The sequence below is a fragment of the Podarcis muralis genome, chromosome 4, assembly GCF_964188315.1.
Source record: "Podarcis muralis chromosome 4, rPodMur119.hap1.1, whole genome shotgun sequence".
Taxonomy (NCBI): Eukaryota; Metazoa; Chordata; class Lepidosauria; order Squamata; family Lacertidae; genus Podarcis; species Podarcis muralis.
Window position 1 is genome coordinate 40,661,198 of NC_135658.1, and position 14,178 is coordinate 40,675,375.

The window sequence follows — 14,178 nt, forward strand, 5'->3', positions numbered from 1 at the left end:
AAAATACCATGCTCAACATTTTTATTTTTGCACAACCCTCAGGAATAAAGCACATACAGTACATTGGGACTTGTCTATTGATATTGACTAAAAACTTGCACATGCTTTTGGATACTTAACAGAAGCTGATGTGGAGCTCTTTGTGACCAGGTGCTATTCTATGCAGCCAGGGAACTCAGGATGCATATGCTACCTGTCAGCATATGAGCTCATCGCAGCTGCAGACAGCTAGCTTGTTTACATCATGTGATGTGGCTAGCTGTGGGAAAGTAAATTCCCGGAAGTTCACAGGCTGGATAAGTCTTTGTGAAGAGTGTAATATGAGACCTTCCTCTTGCGTTTGTACAGGAAGTCTTAGTCACTTGATTGCTGGAGTTTGAAGAGTACAGACACGTTTTCTGTAATGCTGAAGAGTCAGAAATAAAAGGATGTAAATGCACGTTACTGGCTATCTCCTTTCCCTGCTGGGGAGCAGGAGGGAGTGGGTGTGCTCTTCTCACGCTGGGAAGGGTCGCCTATCGAGACCTAGCCTGAGCTTGCTGGGGAATGCAGCCAGGGAGGTCAACCGGAGACCAAGCCGGGTGCCTGGGAGAGTTGCCAGCTTCTCCCGATAGAGGTTTGATTTCCTTCACTTTACTTTAGTGAAGGGCAGCACAGATCATAATTGTCCCTTAAAAGCAAATGTGGCCAATCTTATGGTGAAAGAGCCCTGCGTGCAAACTAGGACTCCTGTCCCACAGTAAACTGGCTTGTCAGATAGAGCATACAATCCCACAAAATTGTAGAATGCTTCTTTTATGAAATCTCTATAACGGCAATATCCCGAGATGAACTGCAAAGAATTAAATTAATTCCAAGTATGTATTTTCTGCTTCATTGTGAACTCAGACCGATGAGGCATGTGAAGCACTAAGGACTGTAACAGAGCACTTAATGCCTCAAAAAGAGGAAATGAGTCAGAACATTGCTTAGTAAATGATAGAATTAAAAGGAAGAAAATTAACAGTTAGAAAATGCTAAGGGCACAGTAAATTCCAACTTCTCAGTATATGCAGTGAAATTGTTTCTGGGGACGAAACAATGGAAAACTAAAACCCAAATGTCCTGGCTAAAAAGTAAGAACATGGAAAGTGAACGAGACTTGGAAAGGAGGCCAAGATGCTGAAAGAAAAAGCGGAAGCAGAGAAACAGCAAAATGGAGAAAGGATAGGAATCTCAGATCGTCATAATGAAGTTGATAGGGTGTCAGCCAACCAAGTATATTATAGATCCTGGATAGGATGCAAAGGTTCAGAAAAAAGATGTTACTATGCAAGTGCTCGCCACAGTAACAGTTTGCACTTTCTCATTCCCACAAGATGCAGTGCTGGTCATAAACATAGATGGCTTCTATATATTTTAATTAATATTTTAATTAATAAAGGTAAAGTTAGCAATGGCTTATAACCATGATGGCTATTTACTGCCTCCCGGTGTTAGGAATCTTAGGTGGGGAAAGCGCTGTTTGCAGCCATGTTCTGCTTGAGGATTTCCCTCAGGCATCTGGTTGACAATGTGAAAACAGTGTGCTAGACCAGACAAGCTTTTGGTCTGGTCCAGCAGGGCTTTTCTCATGCTCTTCACATAGATACAATTTCTTTGGTTCATTCTGTAACAACTTTGGTTTCCTTAACTACAGGGGAGAAACTAGACAAATGTTTCAAGGCTTCTGGAGCGTGGTGAGTTAAATCAAGACCCGGTTGCAAGCAGATGTCATTTCACTATCTTTCATATCTTAGGAACTTCTTCTTTTAATTTTGGTTGAAAATTATTATTTGAGATAAGTGATAGGTCAAAAGGAGAACATGAGCCACAAAGGGATTACAGTGAATGGAAATATGAGTTTTCACTTGCAAACTACTTTATTTTGAATATTTTTTCACTTCCCAAACAGCAGTATATTAACCAGCATCACACATAAGTTACCAGAGTCCAAATTCACAGTAAATATAGCACACAACGTATTGCAAATTTGTATAACCTCACCCAACTTATTTGAAAATTGCTTTACACAAAGCTTACCATTTTGTTAGTATCACGGCAATATAGGATTGAGTATAGAAGGCATATGTCCCCCTTTCAGAGTCAACATGTCCTAGAAATTGGAATATTATTTCCAGGAACCCTCTTTGAATTTAGGGTCCAAGCCACCATAATCTGTACAGATATTTTGTCCAATTCCCTTAGGTAGGATGTGCATTGACATTGTGAAGTTGGTTGAAATATTCATAAAATTCCTATTAATTCACATCATGGGCTTGGAATATTTTCTGGAGAGTACATATTTCACTACTTTCACAATGGAATTCTGAATCCCAGTTCATTACTAACCATTTCATCCTTTGCTCAAGAATAAGAGTGAGCCATAATTTTCCACCTACTGATGCCCTGCATGGTGTATTCTTCTTCAATGGAGTTTATAGAGGAAGATTCCCCCCACATTGCACTATGTATTTCTAAAACGTCATATCTCTTTTATTCACATGCATAATAGTCTGTGTTCATAAGTAATACACTTTTTATATATGCCCGTATGAACTTGTGATACCAATTATATAGTCTGATGGTAGGAAAGTCTTTTGAACCTATGGAGAACACAAAGGGCATAATTAGTAATGTATTGTATATCCCCCCTCCCCCTGTTTCATATATTTTGTACTGAAAGAGTGGCAAACGCAATGATCCATCAAAATTATTTAGATCAAACAACAGTTATTCTAACATCAGCATGATAACAGCTTTTTATGTCATTATAACGAAGGCCATTATGCCATCAAGCTTTTCAATTTTGGAGCCAGTGGCCATTTATCTGCATAACTGAAACCAATGGTGAGCAAATCTCTGCCAGTGTGTGATTTATAATGACTGCTGTTAAAGTCTTTTTTAATGATTTAGTCTAAAGCGTACTCACCCACTGAAAGACAATGCCATTTGTTCCTTTGTTTATTTCCTCTCCCCAGAATTTAGGTTTTTTTTATGAAAAATAAAAGCGGGGAGAATATGCTCCTTTCCTCATGCAGTTTGATTTCAAACTATTTAGGCAAATGAAGCATTTCCTTTTATACTCTCTTTGACTCCATGATGTTAACATATAAAGCCCTAAACAATCCGGCACCACTTGGATCATTTGGAGAAACTCTACTTTTGCCTTCACACCTTATCATAGGGTGTTGACCTGAAAATGGACATCTGAGGCAGCTACACCTGGACTGTGGCATGCACTTCCCTTGGCCACATGTAAAACAAGAGCCATCAGTTGCTTCAGGTGCCTCTTGAAGACTTCCTTGGCCTGTTTTATATGTCCTACATTTTTTGTTTTAGTCACTTTTATCTGCTTTTTTAAATATTGCTGTTTTATTGTGTTTTTGGTTGTTGTTTTTGTTCTTCTTTTAATGATATGTTGTTGTTGTTTTAAACTGGACAGAGCTTGGAGGTTCTTTAAAACAGTTTATAAATGTTTTAAATAAATGTACTTGTTTCACTTCAGACCCCAGTTCAGCCCTTCGGGAAAAGCTCATTAAATCTATGGAGCTGTTGCAACCTATAGCTGTGCCTACTAATTCAGCAGTTGATCTTGCTTCCGTGTTTTCTAGTGGGTGAGAAAAAGGGAGTCCACGATCACAGAAGCTGTTAATGGTTCTTTTGTCCCTGACAGATTAGTTCCTGATAGGGATGGTGACGAAAGAGCAAGCTCTAGCAAGGCTCACATGCGCATGCAAAAACCAGTCTCCTGCCTTACATACAGGTGCTTGATAGCAACGTTTGATACCAATCTCTTGATAACCTTTTCACTCCAAACTTCTCATCACTGTTCTTAATCTCTAAGTGAGTTCATAACTGCTAGCTCCCTGTCAATCCTTAATGTATTGCAACTGTCTTGTGTGTCTGATGTTGGCATCACACAACAAACCTAGAGAACACCTTTAAAAAATAAGAATATGAAGATTCTCCCCACTCTTGTCAGAGGTAGGCAAGACACATTGTCAAAAGCAGAAAAGAGGGGAATAAATAAATATTTACCTGCATTCAAGAAACATGTATAGACTTTTTAAAAACTAAGGCTTGCGACCAATAGTTTTATGACATTTCCACATAGCTTGTTTTAACTGCTGCCTGCAAGATGTCATAGTGTTGTTTCAAGTTGCTCTTAGATATTTATTTCATATTGTGGGTCATCCTGTGCCCCCTTTGGAGAGGAAGGGCAGATTATAAATTTGAAATAATGAATAAGAATACTAATAAATGTTTATGGGGAAGTAAAGGTCTCTGTTGCAGGACTCTTGGGCTAGGCTATTGTATGGGATTTTGTTGTATGGGGGTGGGGGAGTTGCTGCCACCACTGATATTAACTTTTAGTAAATTTATTTTAGCTCTTATCATTTAGGTGGAAATTGTTCAGTTTGGTTGTGTACTTTTCAATATTTTATTTATTGTGGTCATACTTTTATGCTTGTAATTATGCATTTTTTTTTCATGTTGTAACTTGCCTGGAACCTGGTTTAAATTAGGGTAAGGCAGCATACAAATTAATGATGTGTGTACAGTGGTACCTCAGGTTACATATGCTTCAGGTTACATACACTTCAGGTTACAGACTCCACTAACCCAGAAATAGTGCTTCAGGTTAAGAACTTTGCTTCAGGATAAGAACAGAAATCATGCTCTGGCGGTGTGGCAGCAGCGGGAGGCCCCCTTAGCTAAAGTGGTGCTTCAGGTTAAGAACAGTTTCAGGTTAAGAACAGACCTCCGGAACGAATTAAGTACTTAACCTGAGGTACCACTGTATATAGGTAGGTATTTCCACCCTAGAAAAGAAAAATATACTCTTGAGTAACTGGGTCTAAAGAATTCAGGAAGCTACAATGACAGTTCCGAGTTTAAATGTTTGTCTTTAAGCAGTGGGGATGGTGTAGGTACTTCAGGTAATTCCATCAGAGAAACAACAAACATGAAGAACAGTGGATGTTTAGTTGCCATGATATTCTTGAGCTGGAAATTGAGAATTTCAGTTTGGAAGGCTATAGAGTGACAGCAGAGCTGAGCTCACAGTTAATAACTGTGAACATGGCCCACATCAGCAGGTGGTGTAGTTCACTCAACACAGGTTCAATATGTATGCAGCCAAGTGGTCTACTCAGCAACTTGGCTGCAGCACTCTGGATGAGGTTTTCATGCAAATTTGTATTCTGCCATTATGTGTGTGTTCACACGCACTCATGCAAAAACTTGCACAATTTTGTAAATTTTCTTTGCTGCTTTTCTTCTATTTTTAATTCAGTGACGGATAATTTTATAGATCTTTTCAGAACCCACCAGCAATGTGTCATGAGATTAGAGGTTCAGTCTCTGCTAACTGAACATTATCTGGCCATCTGTCTCGTTGGTTAGATTTGGAACTTTTGTTGGCAACACGCTCAGCAAAAGCCTTCTTTTTAAACAAAGGAGAGAAAGATTAACTAAATACACGTGCACAGAAAATGTGAAGCCAGAAAAGCAGGATGGATACCATGTTGCAGAAAAATTAATTGGATCGACACAAAAAGCATATTAGTAGGAATTAGGCACTACAACCCCCAGGCCAATTCTGCCCTTTGTGGGGTACCATCTTGTTACTTAGTTGACAACGCCAAGGCAAGACTCCTGAACTTGTCTTGATTTTATTGTTTTCCCTTTTTGTAAACCACTTTGTGGTGTTGTTGTTTTACAAGCAAGTGGTTGTAAAATTTATTTAATTTTATTAAATAAATAAATTACTCAAGTATATAATAGTAATGTTATTATTTATACCCCATCCATCTGGCTGGGTTTCCCCAGCCACTATGGGCAGCTTCCAGAACATATAAAAACATAATAAAACATCAAACATTTTAAAAGTTGTACAGTTCTAGACGGAATGGCGGCAATAAAGCACTTCAGGGAGTCGTCATGGCCCATCCTGGTTCATTTAACCTCTGTTTTATCCTTAAAATGGTTCCCCAGTAAAACAAATTTCTAATTAGGGATCTACTTCGTTTTTGCCTATTTTTTTTTTTCCTGGTACAGCTTAGCCACATTGCAAAGCCCATGAAGAAAGATGGCTGTAATACATTGTTCATAAAAAAAAGTAAAAGCTTTTGTAAAGCTCAAAATGTCTCAGGCCACATATTTCTGAAGTTACTGCATCCTCTCATGTGTACCATCACTGAGCGGAAAATGGTTTCCTGAAGGCAAAATCTGTGTGCTAAATGAGAGCATCAGTGTTCACAAGGAAGCATTTTCAGTAGTAGATATTCAATTGTCTGAATACCTCTGCTTAGAAACCTCTTTAAGACTGGGCTTTGCTATATTACAGTGTGTGTGTGTGTGTTAAGATTTACTTTTAGAAGCCAATGATAAATAGGAAAACTAAGGGTTTCGGATTTCATTCTTTTCATTATTTGTATACTGTTTCTATACTGAAATGATGTGGTTCCATTTGCTAATCTTGATTTTTTTGGCTTGCTTCTGTACATTGCCTTTGCCATATAATGTGGCCAATTTTTAAAGGAAAAATAAAAATATGGTGCTATATCTTGCATGTCCTGAGAGGCTCAAAATGCTGGAGGCTTAGGAGAAAGTGCTGCAAGACCACAAAACTGTAGTAATTCAAACTTACCATTCTGTGCTATAAACTGAAATAAAACAGATGCTTAGGATAGGGCATGCTGGATTGTTTTACTACAACACCATATAGATGATAATCCATTGCTGAGTTCAATTATACTGCATTTCTGGCTGCAGGACCCATCTAGCCTTAGGACTGATCTATCAGAGTCTAATTTATAGCTGACAAGAAACCATCTCCCAGATCACTAATATGCGGAATCTGAGCATGGATTTGACAAGATATAGTAGGTCCCCATTTCCAGGTAAAAAATTATGTATACTATACATATGCAAATAGCATTTCCATGCCTCATAACTAGATGCTTCCACCTGCAGTCAACTTAAAAGGGTTTTAAGTTATGAACTAGCCAAGCAGGATCTTAAGCCACTTAAGTTCCTAATAGACATAGCAGGAAAACATAAGCTAATGTCACATTTAAATATAATGAGGAACTTTGGTTGTAATAGGTATTCTGAACAGCAATGGCACATATTCAATTCATTCCCAAAATTGTGTACATTTAAATCAACAGCTCTGTCATTTTCTAATGAGGTAGTGTCTCAAAATCTTTGATCCCTGCACCTCAAATTGGAGAGCAATTATAATAATTTTAACAATAATTTCTTGCTTATACCCCACCCAACCGACTGGGTTGCCCCAGCCACTCTAGGCAGCTTCCAACATAATATAAAAACACAGTGAGAGATCAAACATTAAAAACATATCAATATATTTCTGCCTTCAGATGTTTTCAGAAAGTTGTGTGCTTGTTTACCTGTTTGACCTCTGATGGGAGGGTGTTGCACAGGGCGGAACTATATGTTCCTAATTTCTGTTCTTTCTCTGAATTTCAAACTGCCTGTTATTGGTTATCTGGCTGTATATAGCAGTCCAGTAAACAGATATTATTTTGCTCAAATGCCATCAGATATGAAAGTAGCACTCTTCTCTTCATAGCACCAACGTTGTACCGCTCTAGCAGTTTGAATGGCAAATTTTCCAAAGTGTTTCATGATGAACACTTACTAATGAGCCTTAGCAAAATAATAATTAAGCATGCCCTTTAGTATCCCATCACAATTATTTTAATGAAGATTGTTATTTGTTGAAGCAGATTAGATGGTGTGAGAGCTCTATCACACCTCACACGCCTTTACTCAACACATTCTGAAAGGCTGCATCCAACTTCTTCTGCTACACATTTGGTTGCCTCAGATTCACTCATCTGCCATCCATCCATTTACTTTCATGCTGCTATATCTCAAGCTCCGCTGGTGGGGAAGAAAATTTCCCCTTCCCCTCTACCTCCTCTGTCACAGCACCAGAGCCAGGCAACAGACCTCCAACACTTCCTTTACAATTGCATAATTGGAACTCAGCAAAGGTGGCGGGTGAGTTTGCTGAAAAGTTTGCTAAATCAGGCTCGTGGCCCAGCATCCTATTCTCACAGTGCTCAACCAAATTCCTGTGCGAAGCCCGCAAGCAGGAGACATGAGCTCAAGAGCATTCTCTCCACTTGTGATTCCCAGCAACTGCTGTTTAGAAGCATACTGCTTCTCACAGTTGAGGTAGAACATGCCATTGTGGTTGGTAACCATTGATAGTCATGAACGTGTCTTTTAAGGCCAGGTTGGGGGCCATCACTGACTCCTATGGCAGCAAATGCCATAGTTCAACTGTGTTCTGCATAAAAACGTCCTTCATTATGTCTCTCCTAAATCTTCCAAAATTCAACTTCATTGGATGTCCACAACTTCTAGCGTTTTGAGAGCGGGGGGAACTTTTCTCTACCTGCTTTCCTCATGCCATGCATAATTTTATAAACTTCTATCGTGTCACCTCTTGCTCACCTTTTCTCTACATTAAAAAGTCCCAGATGCTGTAACCTTTCCTCGTAGGGGAGTTGCTCCATCCCCTTGATCATTCTGGTTGCCCTTTCCTGGACCTTTGTCCAGATAGTAGCTTGCATGCCATTTCTAGGCACTGGGATCATGAGCTTCATTTGGATTTAACTTTTAAAGGAACAGTGGCCTTTTGAATTCTTCAAATTCAGTGAACCGGAGCATCTATGGCATATATAGGTAAATGTTCAATGGATGAATATAATGAATTTGTATTCAAAAGACAGTGTGATCCCACTTCCCTGTAGCCTTATTAATACTAGTTTATATTTCAAATAAGAACTACACGGCAAGTTAAAGGTCAAAACAGCTTTCTTCACTTTTAAAACCTTAATCTTAATGTTTAACTGAAAGATGACTTTGCAATGACTTACAGAACCATTAACTTTATAATTGCAGCATCAATCATGATTGTTCAACATTTTGCAATACACAGCAGGAATATGGCTATAAGATGTCCTTTATAACCTGTATAAGGTTAATAACAACAGGTGCTATGCACAAACTACCACCCGAAAAACCAACTTAAAGGATTTAAACAGATGGAAGGATTGTTTTATTACCTTACAGAATAAGATATATATTTATTTAATGGGAAAGAGGCATTATAGCTTAATAGTACTTAAGTTGCAAATTCAAACCATTACTTACAGAGTTCTCCAAAGTAAATTTTTTGGATGGCAGCTTGATATTTTGTAAGTACACATTACATGCATATGCCAATAATCATCTTTTTGTAGCACTTTGTAGCCCCACTTATCTTACATTTCCCTTAACATATATTGGGTTGGGGAGTGATGTATGAAGTCCTGGGCAATAGATGTCCAGGGGGAGTTCAAATATTTTCTGAACAACAGTATGTTATTTCTGAATGGCCCAATCAAAACCTAATAATTGGCAAGCCCACAGGGAAAATTAAATTAGGGTGGAAGCAAATGCTTTGGAACAACTTTTATAATTTCCTTTGATGCTTAATGAAAACAATAATTGATTGATTTTTAACTGCTGAGGGGGATAATATACCTTGTCCCCATGATATTCTTCTAAGAAAGCTGATAATACGTCAGCTAGACAATTCTACTGTTGGATAAACTTGTAGCTGATCACTATAACTGTGTTCCTTTTTCTCATGAAGGATGCTCATACTTAAACACACACTGTTTTCAAGGTACATGCTATCATGTACAAGGTGTTTAGCACCATCATATTAAAAGGATTGTATTACTCGGCAACAACAGAGTCCAGAATAATTGGATCACCAAGTCTACTCAGGATATTTGTCCTAATAAGCTGGGGAAGCTCCTCAAGTGAAACATCAGAGGGGTTTCAGAAAGAAAGCAGATAAAGTAGCTCCATGCAAAATCTAACAGTTGTTGTACTAACCTAAATGAAAAAAGACGACTTTATTCATAAGTGCGACGCCAAATTTCATATAATGTGATCAAGTGTGTCTATGAAATGTTCACGTTATGGCCATGGGAAAAACTGGTTAGTGTAACATAATGAAGCTTCCCATAGCCTTCTACACAACTAATTAAACTTGCTCACTCCTGTCTCTATTATGCTTTTATTGCCTTACTTCGGTTGGAGCCAGAGAGTGTTGGAAGAAGAGAGAGAAAATGTGCAAAGAAAAATATTGTTTGGAGAGTAATGATATTTTGCTGATTTAGCTTTTGATGCTGCCCCATCAAAATGACTATATAGTGAATGCCTCCAGACTTCAGAAATGTGATCTATAAAAACTGCTGCTCCCAAGCGTATAGTAAAGAACATATTCCATTGCAGTATTTTATTTTTCATTTTGGGAAAAGAACCATTTTCCCAGTCCTCAAAACACTTAGTTATAGGGGTCCATTGACATGAATGGGACTTTGCCCTGGTAGTATACTCTGACAGTTATCTGAATAAGATGAGTGGGTTGTGTCTATTTCCTATTGTGTATTGAACAAGTCCATCATTTTGGATGATTTAGGACATAATATGGCACTATTCTTTTTCTTCCTTCAAAAGCTGTTCTCCATACTGAGATAAAATGGGGATAATTCATCATACTGCTGCTCAACAAGAATTATTAGATCCCATTCTGGATAATATCCTGCAGTTGAGAGCAGTTCCACCATTGAGGCAAATACAACCATCCCTCCCAACTCCTAGAGAGTAGCTGCAATCTGGTCTCAATCTTCCAGCATGCTTTTTACAGTCTATAACAGACATGTCAGGGGACAAAAAAGATTGCTCACAGATGTATCAGGTCAGATTTTTAACAGGCATGCTAATCTGCACTTTCCTTTGTGCTACTGGACCTTACAGGTACTTGATGCCCACATTGGTAGGGATTTGGTAAACATTTAATGACCAGATCTGATACAGTGCCAAAATGAATTGGCCAAGATGCTCATCAGATATAGAAATATTCAAGTGTTCCAGTAACCTGAGATGGATTTGCATATGGAGAGACAGCTGTGGATGTGCATTGGATAAAGTACGAAAGCTTGCACGGAAAGCCCCAAAGCTTTGCTCATTTTGTGCTTCTTTGTCAAATCACAATTTGTATGTAGCAGTCAATGGTGTGGTTAGATAATTTTAGACTCTGGGCATAATTGACTTATGCCCCATCATTGTTTGATGTATATCACGTTACTTACTTCAAAGTGTGGTGAGCCAATGTTTGGAGGCATCTTGATCATTCTGGTGAGCGGAACCCTGGATTTCTGCTTCCATAGGAGCTAGAACTGCTCATGAGTTGAACAGCTCTGCACACAATGATAAAATCTCTCTCTCTCTCTCTCTCTCTCTCTGTGTGTGTGTGTGTGTGTGTGTCCGCTGTTTTCCGTCTGCAGTTTTTTCTAGGCATGTTAGATATTTTTTTAAAAAAAATCTATTCTTTTAACTTTTATTCCTCCCTGGATTTTATTTTACATCTCTGTAAAACTGTGGTGCACATAGACAGATAGATGGATAGATAGAACTGGAAGAAAATGAAGGCCACCCAGATGTTCAAACTAAATTCCTTCAAGCACTAGAAATCTATAAGAACTAGTGATGGGTAGCATATTTTGCTAGAGCTCAAATAATATTATACTCTGTAGCTGTGCTTTTTTTTCTTCAGGGCGTACTCAAGGGCACGCAGTACTGGCACTTCTTTTCTGTCTTGTTAAAAAGTGTTGCACTTACTGTAACAACTTCGTGGTGAGTACCGGCACCTATTTTTCTGGGGGGGGGGTGACTTTAACTGAAATTTAGAAAGACTAAGCCCCGCTTCTTATCATTTCATATGATTTCAACAAATCTGCTTATTCATGCTTCTACATACATCATTATATAGACTCATAATATTTCAACATTATGTATAAAATCATCTGAAATCTTATATTCTTAACAAATTCTCTTTATTCTCATTATACGTTGCAGCTGAAAATGAAGCATTGCATATACAGCAATACAACAATAAGGTCTATGACTCAGTGCAATGCTGAACAATGCTAACATTTAAGACAGTAAACTGAAGGCAACTATTATCAATGGAGCATCTTAAAAAGCAGAGACATCACCTTGCCGACAAAGGTCCTTATTCTTAAAGCTATGGTTTTCCCAGTAGTGATGTATGGAAGTGAGAGCTGGACCATAAAGAAGGCTGATCACCGAAGAATTGATGCTTTTGAATTATGGTGCTGGAGGAGACTCTTGAGAGTCCCATGGACTGCAAGAAGATCAAACCTATCCATTTTGAAGGAAATCAGCCCTGAGTGCTCACTGGAAGGACAGATCGTGAAGCTGAGTCTCCAATACTTTGGCCACCTCTGATGCTGGGAAAGATGGAGGGCACAAGGAGAAGGGGATGACAGAGGATGAGATGGTTGGATAGTGTTCTCGAAGCTACAAACATGAGTCTGACCAAACTGTGGGAGGCAGTGGAAGACAGGAGGGCCTGGTGTGCTCTGGTCCATGGGGTCATGAAGAGTCAGACATGACTAAACAACTAAACAACAACAACAACAAAATTAACAATTGATGGATGGCTAGAGGGATGAATAGAGATACAACCTGAACTAAATGAAAATCAAATTCAAACATATATTATCGGTGGAAAGCTGCTGGTGAAGGTTGGAAAGAATTTTTCCATTTTTAATATAAAGAAAGCAGGTTCTAAACATGTAAGTATAAAACCATCTTAAATTTCATTCATATTATTGTTATAATTAAGAACTTATGAAACTACATCAATCACATTGTATTTGCAGAACACTGCTTCTAGAGTTTTTATGTTAAACTATCTATTTCGATCCTAAGACCGCCTCTGAGCAAAGCATGGAAATATAGACTGTTAGACCTTTAAAATATACCCTTCTAAGTCTCTTCCAAAGCAACCTACTTCCTTTGGTATAGAAAGAGACCATACATTTCTTTGTTAAGTTAAAAAGGATTTACTTAAAAACTCTTCAAAGTTCATATTCATGTCATTTTCCATACAGCAGCAAGAAAATAAAGGCTGTACAACTTAGTTTCAAAAAGTGGCAAAACATTTCTAAATTATTTGTATAGAAACTCAAAGATGGCTTGCTAAAGCTATGTGGTCTACGCTAGAAGCATCCAGCATAGACATCCTAACTGGTCAGTTCACATGGTGCAAGAAGACAGAACAAAGTGTTTGGTAACCCTTCCTTCCTAGGTGAGGGGGTGTGACCTAGCTAAGCCTGGCAGAACAGCTTACTCTGTGGTCTTAACCCCTTCATGCATTATTTAAATTTCAGCATGTTGGTTATATGAGATTGGATATATCCCACATTTACTCAAAACTATGTTTTACTGGGTTCAATGGCCAAATCTGGGTTCAATGGCCAGTGTGGTGTAGTGGTTAAGAGCGGTAGATTCGTAATCTGGGGAACCGGGTTCGCGTCTCCGCTCCTCCACATGCAGCTAATGGGTGACCTTGAGCTAGTCACACTTCTCTGAAGTCTCTCAGCCCCACTCACCTCACAGAGTGTTTGTTGTGGGGGAGGAAGGAAAAGGAGATTGTTAGCCGCTTTGAGACTCCTTCGGGTAGTGATAAAGTGGGATATCAAATCCAAACTCTTCTTCTTCTCTTCTTCTTCTGCTGTGAGGTGGCTCAATGGATGGCAGTGACTCTTGTGTACTCAGGGGGCAAGGGGCAGGTGATTTGCATTTGCAGCTTGTGATTTTTCAGCTATAATGATAAAGATGGACATCAGAACCGAGTTCACTATTGACATTCCAGGCTGTGGAACAAGCCCATACTGGAGTAACAAGCTAAATGTCATCATGGACCTAGCAACCATAACAAATTCGCAAATGCAAGCCAAGTTAAGAAAAGGAATGGATCCCATCCTTACTTGTAAACGAATATTGTGCTTTCTTAAATGCATGTGTGCTGCTCTGTTCCTATGTAGTTCTTCAAAGGTTTTCTTTCATATAATATTTTCTCCCCATCCCCTTCCTGGTTTAATTTTCTTCGCAATCCTTGTGAGAACTTCAAGGTCAAACTTCACATGCAACAAGCAAGGCTCATTTTCTGCTATATAAAGGTACAAATCAATAGCATTCATCAAATGTGAACTTTGAGGGAAATACTTGTTCCAGCACTGAAGTAAATCA